Below are 17,594 nucleotides of genomic sequence, written 5' to 3'. Positions count from 1 at the left end.
ACAATAAAGTTAATATGTTGAAATTTGTAGATTAATATATGATACTAATATAGAATTGATATTTACATTTATGTTTAGGACTGTGGGTTTATATATAGTTTTTTTATTTTATTTTTTTATTATGGTCAACCGTTTAACTTAATATTAATTCAAGTATAATATATTTTAGTCAATCAACATATAGATGAATTGAAATAAGTATCGGGTCAGTTGTCGTCATCCTAATCATTTCGATTAGATTAAAATAGAACAAACCATTGACTAAAAAAAGCTTTTTTAAATTAATATTTCTACGTTAGTATAAAATACTGATATAGCAATAGTATTTATGATAAAAAGAAAAAATTACTTAATCTTAATGCATGTGTAAGGTATTACAAAAATAACTTGAGTAATTTTTGTAAGAGATTAACTAAATTGTGTTGGATTGGTTTTCCTATAAATAATTCTATGGATATTAAAATTCTCAATTTTTACTATAAAATGTTCATATATGCATTGGGTACTGCATGTATACGAATGTTTTGACTATTGGCTAATGTATTCATTTTTTATTCGATATGAATCTTTGGTAAACTTCCTTAAAAATTAACCGGCGATTTGTATCTTTAATTTTTATTTTTGTTTTAGTAAGTAAATTTTCTAAAACAAACATTTCGTGAATGATTTATCCTTCTATAAGATATGTATCAAAGATCAGGTGATAGGATTTTCAAAATGGTTTAACGGTGAACTCATATCTCAAAGTAATTCTATTTACATATTTAATTTTAGCTCTATATTAATAGATTATGTTTTTTTTACTGACACCACATCCATCAATAAAATGAATTTGTCAATGCATTAATCTATTTGCCTATGAAAGGTAAAGATGTAAATCTTATATAAAAAGATTTATATAAGTATGGGTTTTTAATCTTGCCTTGTTATACTTTATGAAAACTTTTATCTCGATTCTTATATATGCATTGGGATATGGGTTTAAATTTATATATTGAGTTTCTTTGGATTCAAACACCAAGGTCTTTATTCACTGTTTTTCAAATTACTAAACTATTTTTTTTAATTTGAACATATTTTTAGTCTTGAGTAAAAATTAATTCTCACCACTAAGTATCATAGTTCCTCTTTGTTAGTTAACGCTCCCTTTTAACACAGAACATATTATTGAAAAAAGTCATATCTGAATTCTTCTTTTTATTGAAGCAATAAATTGAGTTTTACTAACACATTGAATTAGGTTTGTAATCCATAGTCGTTTTATTTTAATTCAGTTTTTTTCTCTATAATATAACCTCTGAATATTAATAAAACACTAAACACAGTTTATATTTTGAATGATTTACATTATATTTTATTTTTTCACTCTGGAAGACAACATCTAATTTAACAATGAAATCTGTTAACTTGGTTATAATCAGGTTACACGTGTGATATGAATTAGACCATAATATGTGTTGACTGCTATATATCATAAGCTTAAATAGAATTGGTATCAAAATAACATCACAAACAATGAAAAAATTCATAGTTATAAGAGTACATGCTTTCTCCAATAACAAAGTATACTAATGTCTTACTCACGAATAAAACAAAACACCACTAAAATAGCATAAAATATAAGCCAATGTTTGAACACAAATTTAAAAACTTAATTATCTCCATCTATCATTATAGATTTTTGCTTCTTGGCATTCTTTCGGCTAAACTTATTTGTTGAGAGTTGTCCCTCGTCTTCATTCTGGTTTGCACTGCTAGAGCCAGATCTCAAGCCATTTGTAACTCTTTTAGTAAGATTTTTATACTTAAAACTGGATATGGAATCTTTTCTAACATCCTACAAAAAGAACATATCATAATCAATCCTAATTTTTTTAAATTAACAATAACAATTTACCATTGCTTGAATTGCTTACTATAGTATACTGAGGTTCAGGATCAGTGTTAGTATTAAGATTAGTGACGTTCTCAAATGTATCAACTGAATTACTGCATCTATTTTCCTGTGAACAGTGTTGACACAATTTTGCGTAAGTATTATGGGGGTACAATTGATGTGGCAATAGCTAAAAATCTGAATGTACATGTTAATTCTTTTAATACCGTCACATTCACTGATGAATTGCCATCGTAATTCTTGGGTAGATTTTTGTCAACAACTTCTTCATCGTCAAATAACTTCATCACAGTGAACACTTGATCATAGCCACTGATATTAGCAATTTTCACATTTATCTTAAACAAAAAGCCTCCTGTCTATCATGTTTCTAGGATAGGGGGTATTCATCCTCACGTCCACCCTAAAAAATAAAATGTTGGCATCATGTAGAAAAACCTGAATAGATCTTATCATGTAAAAAAGAACTTATTATGTAATGTTCATAATAATACTTACATCTTCTTTCAAAATTTTTTCAGCTTGTTTTTCACATAATTGGCTTGTTTCTCTATCCCATAGCAAGAAGGAAATGCTGTCTGTTCTATCAAAAATCTTGACCTCCACCTTGTATCTATTTATCGGCACAAAAATATTCATAATTAGGTTGCTTTATAACAAACCGAAGTAGCTATTAACACTGGTTCAGATCTTCATTACGACAACCTTATAAATGCGATTCCATGCGTGTGGCCGCATTTGTCAAATTCGTATCCATTACCGACTGGTGTTTCAACTTTCTTGGGACACTTTCTGCAGGCCTTGTAATACTAATCTTTATTGCTGTAATTTATGGCCATAATAGTTCCAATAACTCAAATAGGACCCTCCTTCCATCCAAGCTAATATTAGATACAATTTGTTGTATAAAAAATAATCAACCTATCTATAGATGTGGATTTCAAAAAAAAGTAGAACCCGAAAGGAAAACTTTAAATCAGTGACAATATTTATCAAGCTGTGTGTGATTATTCCAAATTAGAAATTTATTTTCTTTGCTTATCAAATTTGTTGATTGAACACCAACATTGATAATAAAAGGTATTTAAATTACCTAATATATCTAATAATCAAAGACACTTTATATAAATATTAGTTCTATAATGAAACAATGAAGTTATTATATCCTAACAAAAAAACTATTAATTTACTTTTTTGGAACTTAGGGCCTCATCAATGGTTTTAACTAATGTAGACCCATTAATAATCTCTTTCATGCCAGACCAGCCACTCTGGGATGACATTTGACTTATTCTTGAAGCATTGGATGGTGTCTCCTTTACCAATCTATACCATATAGATTTCAGTGATTTTTACAAAATTTTTAGACGTTGGCTTAATCGAATTTTACCACAAAATAGAAAAAGGTGAAATGAAACCATCTAACCTGTCTTTAAATCCAACAACCTCTTTCAACTCTACATTGATGTGCAGTTTGGAGATTTCAAAATTACTCTGGACCAAAATTTTTCCTATATGCCCTTGATAAAATTAGAATTACTCACAAATACCAGATGGAATCATTTTATTAGACTATGTTCTGGTTATAAGTACATACCATTCTACCTAATTGCCTTAAAGTATTGTATAACTACAATAAGTGGCTCCAGCCTTCCATCTTCCAAATGTGGTAGTATCTCATTGACCATTTTACCAAATAAAGTGCAATTAATCCTAGTTATTTTTTATATTTTAAAATAACACATATAGAAGAATGCTATCAGTACCATACAAAAAAATGCATGTAGTATATGAATTTGAGTTATTTTATATGAATTACATGTTTTTACCCTTATAAGAAAACTTACTCTAGATCTTGCAACACTACAACCAACCATTAGGTTTCATTTCCTTTGCTGGTGACCAACTCTCCGGGATCATGCTTTCTAACCACCTTATCAATCATGTCTAAGGATAAAAAATAGGTTTCATGTAAACTTGGTTTCTATAATGATAATTTAAAATTTGCTGCAAAAAAAACTAACCAAATAGCTTTGAATTGTCGATCTTATCAGCTGTGAGCAATTCTGGTATAGTCTCGAATAGAAATGCGTGAAGAAGAAAAGTAGGATTCATAACGTGATTGACCTCCATCTTGTATGAAAAAATTCAGTATCCAGCAATATGTTGTGGGTTTTTTTTATGGTCTTCTTGTCCACCACTATAAAATTTGTCATAATATACGTCTGAAACACCAGAAATACACCACTCCATTTCTTAATTATAGACTTGGGTATTGAAGCATGACCCCTTCCACCCTGCATTTTTCAGTAGAATAAACCAACAAATATATTTCATTAGAGGCATCTATACTTGTGTATTATACTGATTTAGGTGTAATATATTAGTAATAGCAATTTTGTTTGGGATGTAGTTACCTTACTATCTTGAAGGATCATCTCTATGCTTTCAACTTTCTTCTCGTTGAACTTAGTTGGATGTTCCCAATTCCTAATCACATCTACCTTAAAGTTCCAACAAAGCTTCCTCGCATTGATATCAGAAACATAGTCGTAATTTTCATCCATCTTTTTTTCAATATTCAGTATATGGTATGATAAAGACAACCAATGTTTGAATATGTGGCTGAAGAATTAGATCTTAAATTCCTTGAGAGTTTCAAATTGAAGTTTTGAATCCATTGGGTAAAATAACAGACATTATGGATAAAGTGTCTTATATACTATTTTGTCTTATATTATATAATATATAGTATAGATGATGTAGATTGTATATATATAATAATATTATTGTATTTGAAGTTTTTCGTTACTATATTTCCAGCAGGTTCCACATTATGAAATCAGCATACACATGTGTTGAGCATGGAGCTGTGATACTTGTCGAGTAGTAAGACATGTACTGGTTACGTTTTATATATTAATAGAAATTGTGATGCTTTGCAGGTGAAGTGGGCTTACCTGGTAGTAAGGCAAAAGAAGGTGATAAGGATGATGGAGACACTACAAAAAGAGAGGCAATGAAGGAAGTTGGATTGGACCCTCAACTTGTTGATGGTGTTACATTTCTTGAGCCGTTCTTCTCTAAGTTATGAATTCCCTTTAATCTCTGATGTTCAAAAAAATGACATTCACAAGAGTTCACCCGTAGTTTCTTATTTTTGTTTGTTCAATATTTGGTTTATATTATGTAAAGTTAAAGTCTACAAAGCTTTCAAGACTTATAAATATTTTGTGATGTACCTTTGAAAATGTTTCTCTAGGTCTAATTTAGATTTTATAACAATTTAACTCTTATAGTTTATATAAATCTAATGGTTATGTTAAATTGCTGAAAAGAGAAAGCAAGAAGAAAGGATATGGATGGGAGAGAAGTATGTGATACATTTATTTTACCATGAAATTGAGCACAAAAAATACTCTAATGTGTGAGGCTTGAAAGAGTTTATAGTTATAGGATAATAAGTTAAGGCAGCACTGCACCAATATAACTAGTCACTGGTAAATGTGTACTTTCAAAATTTAACTTATGTTGAATGATGTAGTTTTAAGATTATTAACTTAATGTTGCTTACTATGCTCTTATGCATACAAACATTTTATAGGAAGCAATGTTTAATTGAACACACTTTGCAACTTTAAAAATTCTTACAGAAACTATTCATTAATACAAATTGCTTATTAGATAAATTGATTAGTGATGGAGGAAAAAATGCCGGTCTAGAAAATTTTTTAAGGATTTTCAACTCTAATATCGTAAGTATAGCCTAAACCGACAAGTGATCCCCAATCAAAGTTTAGAAGAGTGTCACCAGATTCTTGTTTTAAAATAGAGGTTTTAAGACTTTGTTTTGCCCTGCTACTCATTTTGAAAGATTTGAAAAAGAGTTTTTCAATAGTTTTAGAAATAGAGGTTTTAGGGATGCTTTTTTAAGACAAAAGAGATCCTGAAGATGAAAGGTTGTCACCCAAACATTGTAAAAATCTGTTGGTGTAATTTGACTGTTCAATAAGATTTTAATATCTTTTGGGGCGACAGCTTCATCTACATTTTTGGTTTTGAATGGAGAGGCCATAACTGGGTTATGTCCTTCCGTATTTGAAATAACAAAAGATCCTTTTGGAGAAAACTCAAATCTTATTAAATTCCCATCTTTAACTTTTCAAGTTGAAATAACATTTGCTGATAGCGAAGTCTGTTTGTTTTTTAAAGGATAATCAATATTATTTTTAATGGAATAAGCATAAAACCATTCAAAGAAAGGAATATGTATTTTAACATCATTTAGGAAATTGTAGTACTTTTCTTTAAATGACGAAATTTGAGCAGCTGTATATGTACGTAAATACCATTCTCTATTGAGGTCATATTCCTCAGAGTAAAGATTTTTACGTAAAGCTTCTCTATTTATAACGAATTTTGTGCTACTCATTGGCATCATTCATAGAAGAGTATGTTGGAGATTGAATAGAAGATTGTATTTCGACATCATCATCGGTTTGATAAAATGGTTGAGAAATGTTTGAATTATTTTGCAATCCTGAAATATTAATTTCAGATTTTTCAAAACTTGAAATTTTTGAAAATTGAGATTGAGAAGTCACAGCGAAAGATCTTCTTGCTAAAGGAAAATCATTAGATGTTCCTGCTTCAGATCTGGAAGAAAAAGAGTTTCGTCTGTCAAAGAAAATCTCTATTTTTTCTGATTCATCCTGTTTTATCTCTCGTAAGAGAGGTGCTTGTCTAGGTTGCGTTGGAATGGCTCGATCTATTGACCATGACTGGAGAAGGTCAATTTCATCCCACTTTATGAGCCTTGGGACCGTGACGTTAGCCTTTGTCATGTCTGTGACAAACAAAGTGGTCTCACGATCTTGGAATTTAAGAAGGACTCTAGAATTACAGGTGTTCATGACCTTGTATTGAATCCTATAGATTAAAGCGGCTGGGATGGATCCTTCCTTCATGTTAAGACCATGAATTCGGATGTTTAGAAAAAGAGAGTCAAGGATGTTGATATCTAACAAACTGACTATTTTGTTAGGGAAACAGTTGAAGTAAACCGAACTGTGTCCTAGACTTGAATCAACTGTTCCGGTTAAAGAGTCTTGAAAATCATTGTCTAATATTTCTAAGACACATGAGGATGGACATTCAAACTTTCTATAATAAAAGGTTTGACAGCAACTTGGACACACCCTATATAAAGATATTTATAATGATGGACATATTTTCTGACAGATTATTTAATTAAGAGATGGAATTCATAGATGGCATATCCATTATCTAATTTTCTCTCTTTTCCTCCACTTCGGTAACCCCATTAGCTCCCGATCCTCATAGTTTGATTCATCCTTCTACAATTGAAGATCATCAATTTCTTGTTTTAAATTTGATTTAGTTTGCACTTAGTTCAAACGACATTGGTTATTAAGAATGTGAAAGTGAAAAAGTTTTTTTTTATGTATTCAATGTAAAAAAAAATTAAAAATTTTTATCTCCAATGAATAAGAAAAAATTATTATAAAAGACCATAAAAAAATTAATTATTAAAAAAATTAATATTAAAATTATTAAAAATGATTAATTTTTTATAATATTTAAAAAAATATCAAATACTTTTTTATAAAAAGACAAATATGCCTTAGATTATTTTCTTTTTAACTCTTCAATTTTGATTTCACTTAAATTTTAAATTAGTACCATGTTAACAACAAAAGAAATTCAATTAAAGAAAGAGAGAAGGATTCAAACTTGTTGCGTGATACCACATGGATCAGAGGAAAAAAGTTATGTGCCCCCCACACTGGTATGAGTTTTAATTATTGTTAACTCTTACATAGTTACATTCCATTTTCTAGACTGAATTTTCTCCAGTGCCATTTGTTTTTCCGCCGAACAGGTATTGGTGATTGGTCCTTCTGGTGATTGAGTTATATATTATTCTTTTTTTTTCCATTGCAGTTGAAACTCCCATGGAAATAAGCAAATTATATTGTTCAGTAAAAAACAAAAAAGTGTTCACTCTATGCCATAAGTAAATTAATTAATATTCTTTTTTTCTATCACTTAGTCTTAATTCTTATCCTGCCTTTGTTGTGCACTGCTAGTTTTAGATTTGGATCTTCTAAATTTTTTATTTTATGAAAAGTGTTATGAGATCAATAATTTTTGTGTTTTGTAACTATCAATTGGTCATTAATAGTGTTTTTAATGGTATAAGATTAAATCGAATTGTGTAGGATCATTCAATTTTCTTTTGATGGTTAAATGCTGGCCAATTTTTTAAAAAATTACTGGTCCCGAGACTTTTCCTAATTTTATTTTAGAGGATAAAGTGTGATCTCTTATCTTTGAATAGTTTCTTTTTCATATTTTTTCTTAATTTTACTTATAAAATAAATGGTAAGAGATCACATTTTACCCTTTAAAATAAAAATTAAAAATTTAGAAGATCCAAATTCACTGAATTTTGAAATATGAAGTGAAATAGTGAAGTTATTTATGATACAAATTCAAATAGAACTCAAAAAATAAGGTTCATAAATTGAATTGACGCAGAAAGACATCGCTGCAAGAAAGAGAAAGAGGGAGAATAAAAGATTAATCTACATTGCAAATCACATTGCTCATACATTTTATCACAATGATGATTAAAGAGTTAAATAAAAGTTACAGAATTTACTAATGGTGAATTGGTGGATTGGAACAATAAATTTTTGTTATTAAAAAAAAATGTATCAAAGATTTCTTTTAATAATTAAAATTTTTAACGATCTTTTAGAGTAATTTTTTCAATAAAAAATTCTAACACTAATTATCTTCCTGAAAAATGAGGACAATAACATATGAATAAAGAAAAAAGAATTATTGCCATTTTTAGAATTTTTTTTAAAGGAGAAAATTTAGTGTAATAATTTACTAATTTTTTTTTACATTTATAAATTCACTTTACAAGCATATAAATGCACCTGTTTATATTTAACTGGTTGATAATAAGGTAGTTTTATATTGTTGGATACTAATTAAACTCACTAATTACCAATTTGATACAATAATACACATTGCATGTCCACTCATATCCAACCCAACCATGATATTTGTAGCTTAGATAATTTAAGGATGGGGTTTCAACTTTCAAGTATCAACCACTCATCATGAAGGAATAATCTTTTGTACTTACACCTTTGTTTATTTATCATCAAACTAACCCTAGTGGTGCTTGTATGATATGATCTACCTCCGTATTGTTCGATGCTATATAATCTGATTATACATGAAGTTCTGTACTTGAGATGCTCATAGGTTTTGATTTGAGGGGTAAGGATTGCCAAGCAAGTAACTTTCATTTTTAAAAATATTTCTTTCTTTTTTAACTAAGTGTCACTGCTTGGGCCTTAAACCATCAACATCAAGTATTTTGGGTGGAAATTGTCGTCTCTAGCTAATCCAAATTACATGGGGCCTACATATCGGAATCTTTAAGATATTAATTGCCTGCAGTTTTTCACCATGGTTGTTACCTTCGTTATTGCTTGGTTACTTTGGAAATTTTCGTTTTTAATAAAATACATTTCAAAAAAGGAAAGCAATATTTTAAACCTCTCAAAATTATTTTTACATGATAAAATAAAAAGGGCTATTTTATAAAAGAGCCAAAATTAGATCATCATGCCATTTTGTTTTTGTAAACTTGATTAAGATGTTTTAATTTAAGCATAAAACTCAAATTTAATAAGCTTAATTATTTTATCAATTCTTATAATTTTACTAAATTTTCAATTAATTTTTTAGGGTTTAAATATTTGTAATTGAGTATCTATATTTTTTTAGATAAAAATTGTCAATTTGGCCCTTATTAACTATGATTTTGTTAAAAGATACGAAATATTCTTGGAATATTTGTTTTTGTAATCGATTTAAGGTTGATTGGGAAATATTATAGAAGCAAATAATCTAAAATTGTTGCATGTTTTTCTAAAAAATCACAACTAGCAAGGAGTTGATGATTAAACATTTTTATTTAATATAGAGATTCAATTATACGCTACAAAAAATTTATTGGATATTATTGAATTTACTGGTAGATTTATCAAAAATATCCACCGATAATCTGTTTATCATTGGAATAAATCCGATAGTATAAGACAAATTTTTTCATCCGTCGGTAATTATCATTGAAAATTTTTCATCAGTAATTCTTAGATTTATCTCCCGATAAATTTGCTAATAATTAAATTAATAACTATCAGCGTATTCAACCTACGATAAATTCATTGGTAAACTTAAATTTTAAAATATTTTTTTTAAACAATCCAATCTAATCCGATTTAATTTCAAATAATGCGGTTTGGATTGGATGTGAATTTTTTAAATAATATTTTTAACAACAAAAAATAAATCTTAATGCAAATATAAATCTAACGTATTAAATCTTGTACAGTGACTTTGTTATGGCATTTATCTATATCATACAATGAATTGACCTAAGTCAATACATTCATATTACTTCACTTAATGAATATCATACGACATTGCATTTTAATGGATCCTCAATCCATTTTAGTAACAAATTGACATTTAAATAATGGACAAAAGCATTAATTACACCCACTGCAGCAACATAATGTAATTTAATATTATAGAAAATTATGCGAAAGACATTATGGCAGGGAAACAAACTACTTGATACACTTGCAATGGAGACTAATGGAAAAAACAGAGAAATTGTAGCTCAAATTCTAGAAATCACATCATGAGAATCTTTAACTTAGCTTGAAGATTGATAGACTTATACCACTTAGCACAGAACAAGTAAAGCACAAAATCAAAAGTAGGTATGCTAGCAAGGAAAAAGAAAAACCTATCCAACAAAAAAATAATAGAAAAAATGAGGAGGACAACCTATTTTAAGGGAGGAAGGAGACAGCTCCGACGACATAGAGAGTAATGGCGGCAGCAGCTGTGGTAGGAGTGGCGAAAAGAACGACAATAGAGTAACCAAGAGTAGTTCAAAAATGAAGGGAGAGAGAGTTCGTGATTTGAATTTAGAGTAAGATTACCGTCAGATTTACCGGCAGATTAATTCGACGGTAATGCTTTGTGAGTGACTAAAACACAGCGTTGCACTAATTAGGGTTACTGGTTGATATATCTACCGGTAACTTCAATGGTAAACGTGCGCGCCAATTTTTTCCTTTTTCCTCCAATTATTACGGAAGAATTTACCGTTGGAAAATCGAATTCGACGATTATTATTTTATCCGACGAATTTATTGTCAAATCTGCAGAAAATCCAGTGGTAAACCCACTGCTAACGTCCGTCACTAAATCCAACGATATTTAACGTTTTTCTTGTAGTGATAAACATTAAATTGTAATTGGACATAAAAACCACGCTCTTTCTTACGCATTAAATTATACTTGAAAAATTACTAGAGGATTAATTTACTCTTTAGAAGGTTAGACACCTCAAATTAGTTTTAAAATAATATAACTATAAATAAAATTAGTTTTTTCATTCGTAAGATGAGGACATGTCATGTTAAATAGTGACATGTGACATGATGATATAGTAGGTTAATATAATATGTAATTAAATAATTAATTTATGTGTCATCTGACATGTCATAAATTTATATAGAGTCAAATTAATCTCTAAAAATATTAAATTAGTGAAGTGTAATATCTGAGATTAAAATTAATAAAATTCAAAATTCAAAATTATGAAGGAAAAATAAGAGAAATTTATCCAATGACTAATTGACTCACTATAATTGCGGATAAAAATGAATATGTATATTTTTAAAGATTAATTTGACTCTACATAAATTTATGACACATCAAACAACAATAATAGTCTTAATAAAAAGATGAAAACATTAGAAAAGAGCAAATAAAAAAGATGGTCCTACAAAGTTTCAAAAAGCCTTTATGAGAGAACTGAGAAAAAGTCTTTTATAGTTCCAACTTGGTGACCAATATATTATGAAAGGAGAACACCTTCCTCCATGTTGACAAGGACATATTTACCCTACTCTTCTCTTATGTATAAACTAGCACTACAAGAAAAATCACTTCTAACGGCTATTTATTTTGCTTTTAGCGGCAATAAAAATAGCCGCTAATACATTTACCGGCAATTAGACATTAGCCGTCTTATGCTCTGTCGCTAAAAGGTTTTAGCAGCAATTATAACATTTGCCGGTAAAGACCTTTTTAATGGCTACAAAAAATATATAACTTTTAGCGGCCATCTTTTTGGCAATTTATATGGCCACCAAAAGTAATTCTAAAATTTCAATGCTATTCATTTTTAGTAGCCATTACTATTGCCGCCAAAACCCATTTTACCGGCAATTTATATGGCCACTAAAACTAATTCTAAAATTATAATGTTATTCACTTTTAGTTGCCATTATTATTGCCGCTAAAATCTTAAGACTTTTTTAGTTATATTATACTCATTTTCTTAGAAGTAACGATCTATCTTTTTTTCTAGAATCTCAATTATTTTTGCCAAAAATTATTATTATTGTTATGCATAATATAAATATACTGAAATTAATTACTACAAAAATGAGATATTTTATTAAACTCAAAATATTAATACACAAATTTTTCTTGAAAAGTAATAAATCATGTTACAAATCTAAACAACAAAAGATGTTACAAGCCTATAACTATGTTGCATCAATGTAGCAATACAAGTGTTAACTAAAGTAAATAGGGGCAATGATTGCAACCTTCTCTTAGAGCTAATTTGATCATCTTCTCCACTTTGTTCACTTCTATTAAGAAGATGATCATCAGGGAATTCAAGCTCACTGAGATTGATATCTACTCCCAATGCCAGAAGCTTCTGTTTGTAAGCCAAGACTTGGAACTCGAGCAGTGGTTTCCATCTCCTTCTGATACATAAGCTCTTCAAAGATTTCAAGAATTTCCTGAAACACAAGAAAAAGAGAAGTGCCTGAAACACAAGCAAAAGAGAAGTGCAAGAGAATACATAAAAGGAGCAGGAACAGCAAACCAAAGTTTAACTTTAGAAAACCAACCAAGGTATCATCGGTTTCTTCATTCCATAGTCCCCGGAACATGAATGAAAGTAATCACTGCTTTATACCACTTAGAAAGGAATTCCCTGGATTAGGCTATGCTTGGTGTATGTTATTATCAATGTGGTTCTCAAGAAGCTGCTACTGTTTATTTTTGTCAGAAAGTGCCATGCCCTGTCAAAAAATGACACATGAAAGAACTACAGTAAATAAAAATGTGCTAGCAGAGTATAAAAGTTATAACAATATTAAGCTCATATGGCTTAAAAATTGAGGAAGGATGTAATGACTATCAAAGATAAACATCAAATTAATATTTCTTTAATCCAGTCATCAAGTTCCAAAAAGGAAGAAAACATGTAGATTTATCTAATGGCACTGCGAATAGCATAGAATGAAAGGATTGACCTGAGCATTAGAATTGAGAAAAAGTTCATCATCTTCACGGTAGAATTCCTCAATAGCACATACATGAACAAGGTTTCCAAAGTCCCTTATTTGGAGAATGTGTATTATTTGATAGCAAAGTGATACAATTGCCAACAGGTCATCATACAGGATATTCCATTCCAAATTTCCAATCATTCTTTCAAGATCGTTACTCTCTTGATTCAACGTATAGGTAACCAATTAAAAATAGAAACTGAATTAGTAGCAAGCAAATGAGCAATAACTTAATCCAGTAGCTAAGGTAATTGTTAAAAAGAGCTACTTAGTACTTACCACTCCAACAGTTGCTAGTTGTGCTATTGTGAAAAAGTTGGTCTTGTAAATAAACCACTTTGGCACCAATGACTTCCCATTACTGTCCATAAAATTGGTTAAAATGAGACCTTCTGCTTGGTTTCCAAATGCCCAATAGCCAGAGATGGCTGCACCAAAGAAAGTTACTATAATCACAGCATAACAAATGCATAGTCCCTTGAACATTTTTTCCTTTCACTGGTGGTGCTAATGTTGCCTGTGACCAAAGAAAATGCAAGCATAAACATAGCACTTTGCATTAAATGAATTATCTGATGATGACTTGAGTAGTACTAAGATTTTTGACTTTTAAGGAACTGATCTAAGTTACTTTGAGACCTGGATTTCTGGGACTATTCCGTTTCCATATGCTGTAGCAATGATGGACATGGCATTGAAGGCTCCGAAAATGCGACTCTCTGTGTTGCCTTTTATTGAATAATCCTTTTTGGGACCTTTTGATGAGTATCCGGATTAGCCAGGAATTAAGGAAGTAAAGGGATAATAAGTTAATTGATTAAATGGAACCATAGCTGATAATTAATTTGGGTGCTAAGGAGGGAAAGAAAAGTACCAATGTAAATGGAACCAGCAATAGCACATGCACTATAGGCCAAGCACAGAATCAAAGACACTAAATTAATGTGTCTCAATTAATGAAAAGATGGCATTTGAGCCAAAATCAGCATGAAACAGCCAAATTCCATGAACTCATAAAGCTTCATAGAACCATTTGGGTTTGATAGTAGGTAAATTGTCTGCAATTAACACCTCAACATTTTAGTCACATTATAACAACATTCAAGTGATCTTTTCATCACTTGATATGTGAGAAATATAAACCAAACTCACCTTCATGCATTGTCCTCCAAGAAGGATACAAGCCACAACAACACAAAAGCATAGTGTAAATTGAATTGGCCCCACAAGAAACCGACCCCATGGTGGACCTATATCAAATTCAATAAAGTCAAGTTTTGTAATTCATCTTTAAAGATTTGTATTTTAATCTAACATGCCAAACCTTGTTAATATAACTCTATTCTAATTTTATGCAGGACTCAAATGAAGATAGTCCTTAACTGCTAGATCACTAGAGCAGGGAATTTTTTCGTACCTAAAATGTCGCGAGCCATGTCTCTAACTCAAAGCATGCACCTATCCTGATTAGCATGGTGCTTAAGAACTAGAGATATCAAGTTGTAGTTTAGAAAGTAACAACAGCAGCAATAACCAAGAACAAGATCCCAGCCGTCCATCCGAGAAAAGTGAAAGCAAATGGAAGACTTAGGAGTGGTGGTGCCACTATTGATGTTGTCAAGTGATAACCACAGTGAACCCATGAACCTATAAATCAATCACATTCATGAATCACATATTGCATTATAGGATATTCCATTCCAAATTTCCAATCATTCTTTCAAGATCGTTACTCTCTTGATTCAACATATAGGTAACTAATTAAAAATAGAAATTGAATTAGTAGCAAGCAAATGAGCAATAACTTAAAAAAAGATAATATTGTTTGTCCTTTTTTCCCAAACTAGAACCTGAAGAAAATTTGAAGTAGCACAAAGTTATGAACACGACAATATTTAAGTGGCATATCTTGAAAAGGAAGACCTTGACATCAAAAGAAAAATTAAGAAGAATATAAATTTTAGTTGATTTGAAGCATAACTTAAGAAAAGTTTACTTCTAAAGAAAACTCTTGTAGTTTGAGTTTTGTTAGGCATAACCACATAAATAAAAGACATCAACAGGTTGATGACTTGAAGATCAACAAGTTATATTATTCACTGAAATACTTAATTAGATTTAGATGTTATGTCATTAGTCACAAAAAATCCCAATATCAACTGAAATAGTTTCATTTTTTCAAGTATCACCATTAGATGTTCTGTCATTAGTTACAAAAAATTCTAATAACTTTATTGACAAAATTTCTAGGATTTGTAGGTGGCAGTTTACCAGCAATAGTCATAATGCAAGTAACATTCAAGCTTCCATTCTTGTTAGTTGCAGTGCCAATAATTATAGCAGAACAAGTTGCAAAAAGGATGATATCTTTTTCTGCATAGATCATAGAAGCAACATTAGTAAAGCTCAAAACTGTGTAATTTGTTACTATTATCTCTTCGGATTGAAGATCCATGAATTCAATGCTGAAACTATCTTCCCTCTTATATTCTAATTCCAATGTGCCCTAAGTTGCTCACAACTGTAAATTTGAAATCCTATGACATTTACAGAATTAACACAAGTATTCACAAAATCAAAAGTGAAACATCAGCAGTAGCATCTTCAATTTTGAAAGCAACACTTGAAATTGCTGATAAATAAAATTAAGCTAGAAAGAGAGAGATGAGAATTGGCAAATCTCGTTGCGAACAGCGGGGGAGTTTGAGGAGTGTGAAGAGTTGCAGAGAGAGAAGCTTGGAGAGTAAGGGATCAAGCTTGGAATCGCCGTAGAGAGCCAAATGAGTGAGCATTTGATCAAGAACCTCCTCAACCTCCGCGTCGGACTTCCCTACCACCATTAACGATGCTTTTGAAGATGAAGATGTTGCTGGTTCCGCCATATTTTCGTTTCTTCCTTGGCGAACAACATTGGCAATAGGAATCGAACCTAGCAATGGAGATCACGAATGAACAAGAATAGCGATGCGGATCTGCGGGGGAAAGGATGGAAACATGAAGAACGATCAATTTGAATGAGTGTGAATGACTAAGGATAATGGACGGTGGTCGACGATGGTAAAGCCTGCGGCGGAGATTGGCGACGGAGGGAAGAGTTTAGGAGTTTCTCTCTCAGGTTACTTGATTCAGGACCAGACTTTCTAAGTGAACTGAATTAGAATGTGATAAAAAAAATATATAATAAAAAATTAGTGGCAATACTGATAATTGCCACTATTAATTTATAAAAAGTAAGATTAAAAGTATAAAAAGATTAAAATTTAGTGGCAATAGCAGTAATTGCCATTATAATATATAGTAATAACGGTAAATATATAATTGCCACAAAAACATAGTTTAAATAAAAAAATAGCGGCTATTATATTATGGCTGCTAAAAATTTGTCGCTAAAACTAATTTTTCTTGTAGTGTAGTCATTAAATGGGACAATGTTCACCGAGTGCTTTTGAGTCTTCTCTCTTATTTTAAGTTTTTTTTATCGAAAATGGTGAAAAAAAAATGAAATTGATCTCCACTTTCCTACGTTTCTTTGAAAAGATATTCAAAAAAAATTATACTCATAACATATGACATTAGTAAAAGAACATATACAATACAAGATGCGCGAGTTTTTCTAATGACCATACCGACAATCAAGACAAGTAATTAAGTTTATCGACGGTCGTGCTGTCAGTAAAAGATCGTGAGCAAATATTATCGATGGCCTTGAGCCTTCATTGATAATAAAAATAATATCACCGATGGGGGATGTCGTCGGTAAATTAGAGCGTGGATAAAATTATAAATTTTGTATTACCTATCGTCGGTGAATTATGTATGAATAAAATACTAAAAAAGCAATTTAATGTTACTGCTGGTAAATCACTTTTTTATATATTCAAACAATTGATATACCATTTAAATATCTAAATAAAATTTTACACCAATAAATAAAAAAATGAAACTAAACAAATAGTATATATACAACCATATTCTGAATTCAAATACAAAAAAACAAAATAAAAACAAAAAATGTCATGAAAATTGAAAATACAATTAAAAATAAAAATCATATGGACTACATATAATCGTCTGAGATGAAGGTGTCGTCATCATCATTATTTCCCCAGTCTATCATACCCCTCCTATGATATTGATGGTGCTAATGGCGTCGGCGGCCGAGGATCAGATGAACGATGTAGAGACAGTGGCATGGC

At 30.4% G+C, this 17,594-nt stretch overlaps 1 pseudogene; it reads right to left on the bottom strand.

Annotated features, from left to right (window-relative positions):
• Positions 1 to 12,720: 12,720 nt before the first annotated feature.
• On the bottom strand, positions 12,721 to 15,853 carry LOC107481654 (GABA transporter 1-like; annotated as a pseudogene).
• Between the last annotated feature and the right edge of the window lie 1,741 nt (positions 15,854 to 17,594).

The sequence above is a fragment of the Arachis duranensis genome, chromosome 1, assembly GCF_000817695.3.
Source record: "Arachis duranensis cultivar V14167 chromosome 1, aradu.V14167.gnm2.J7QH, whole genome shotgun sequence".
In the NCBI taxonomy this organism is placed as follows: domain Eukaryota; kingdom Viridiplantae; phylum Streptophyta; class Magnoliopsida; order Fabales; family Fabaceae; genus Arachis; species Arachis duranensis.
Note: the sequence above shows the minus strand (reverse complement) of the source record. Positions and strands in the feature narration are given on the sequence as shown.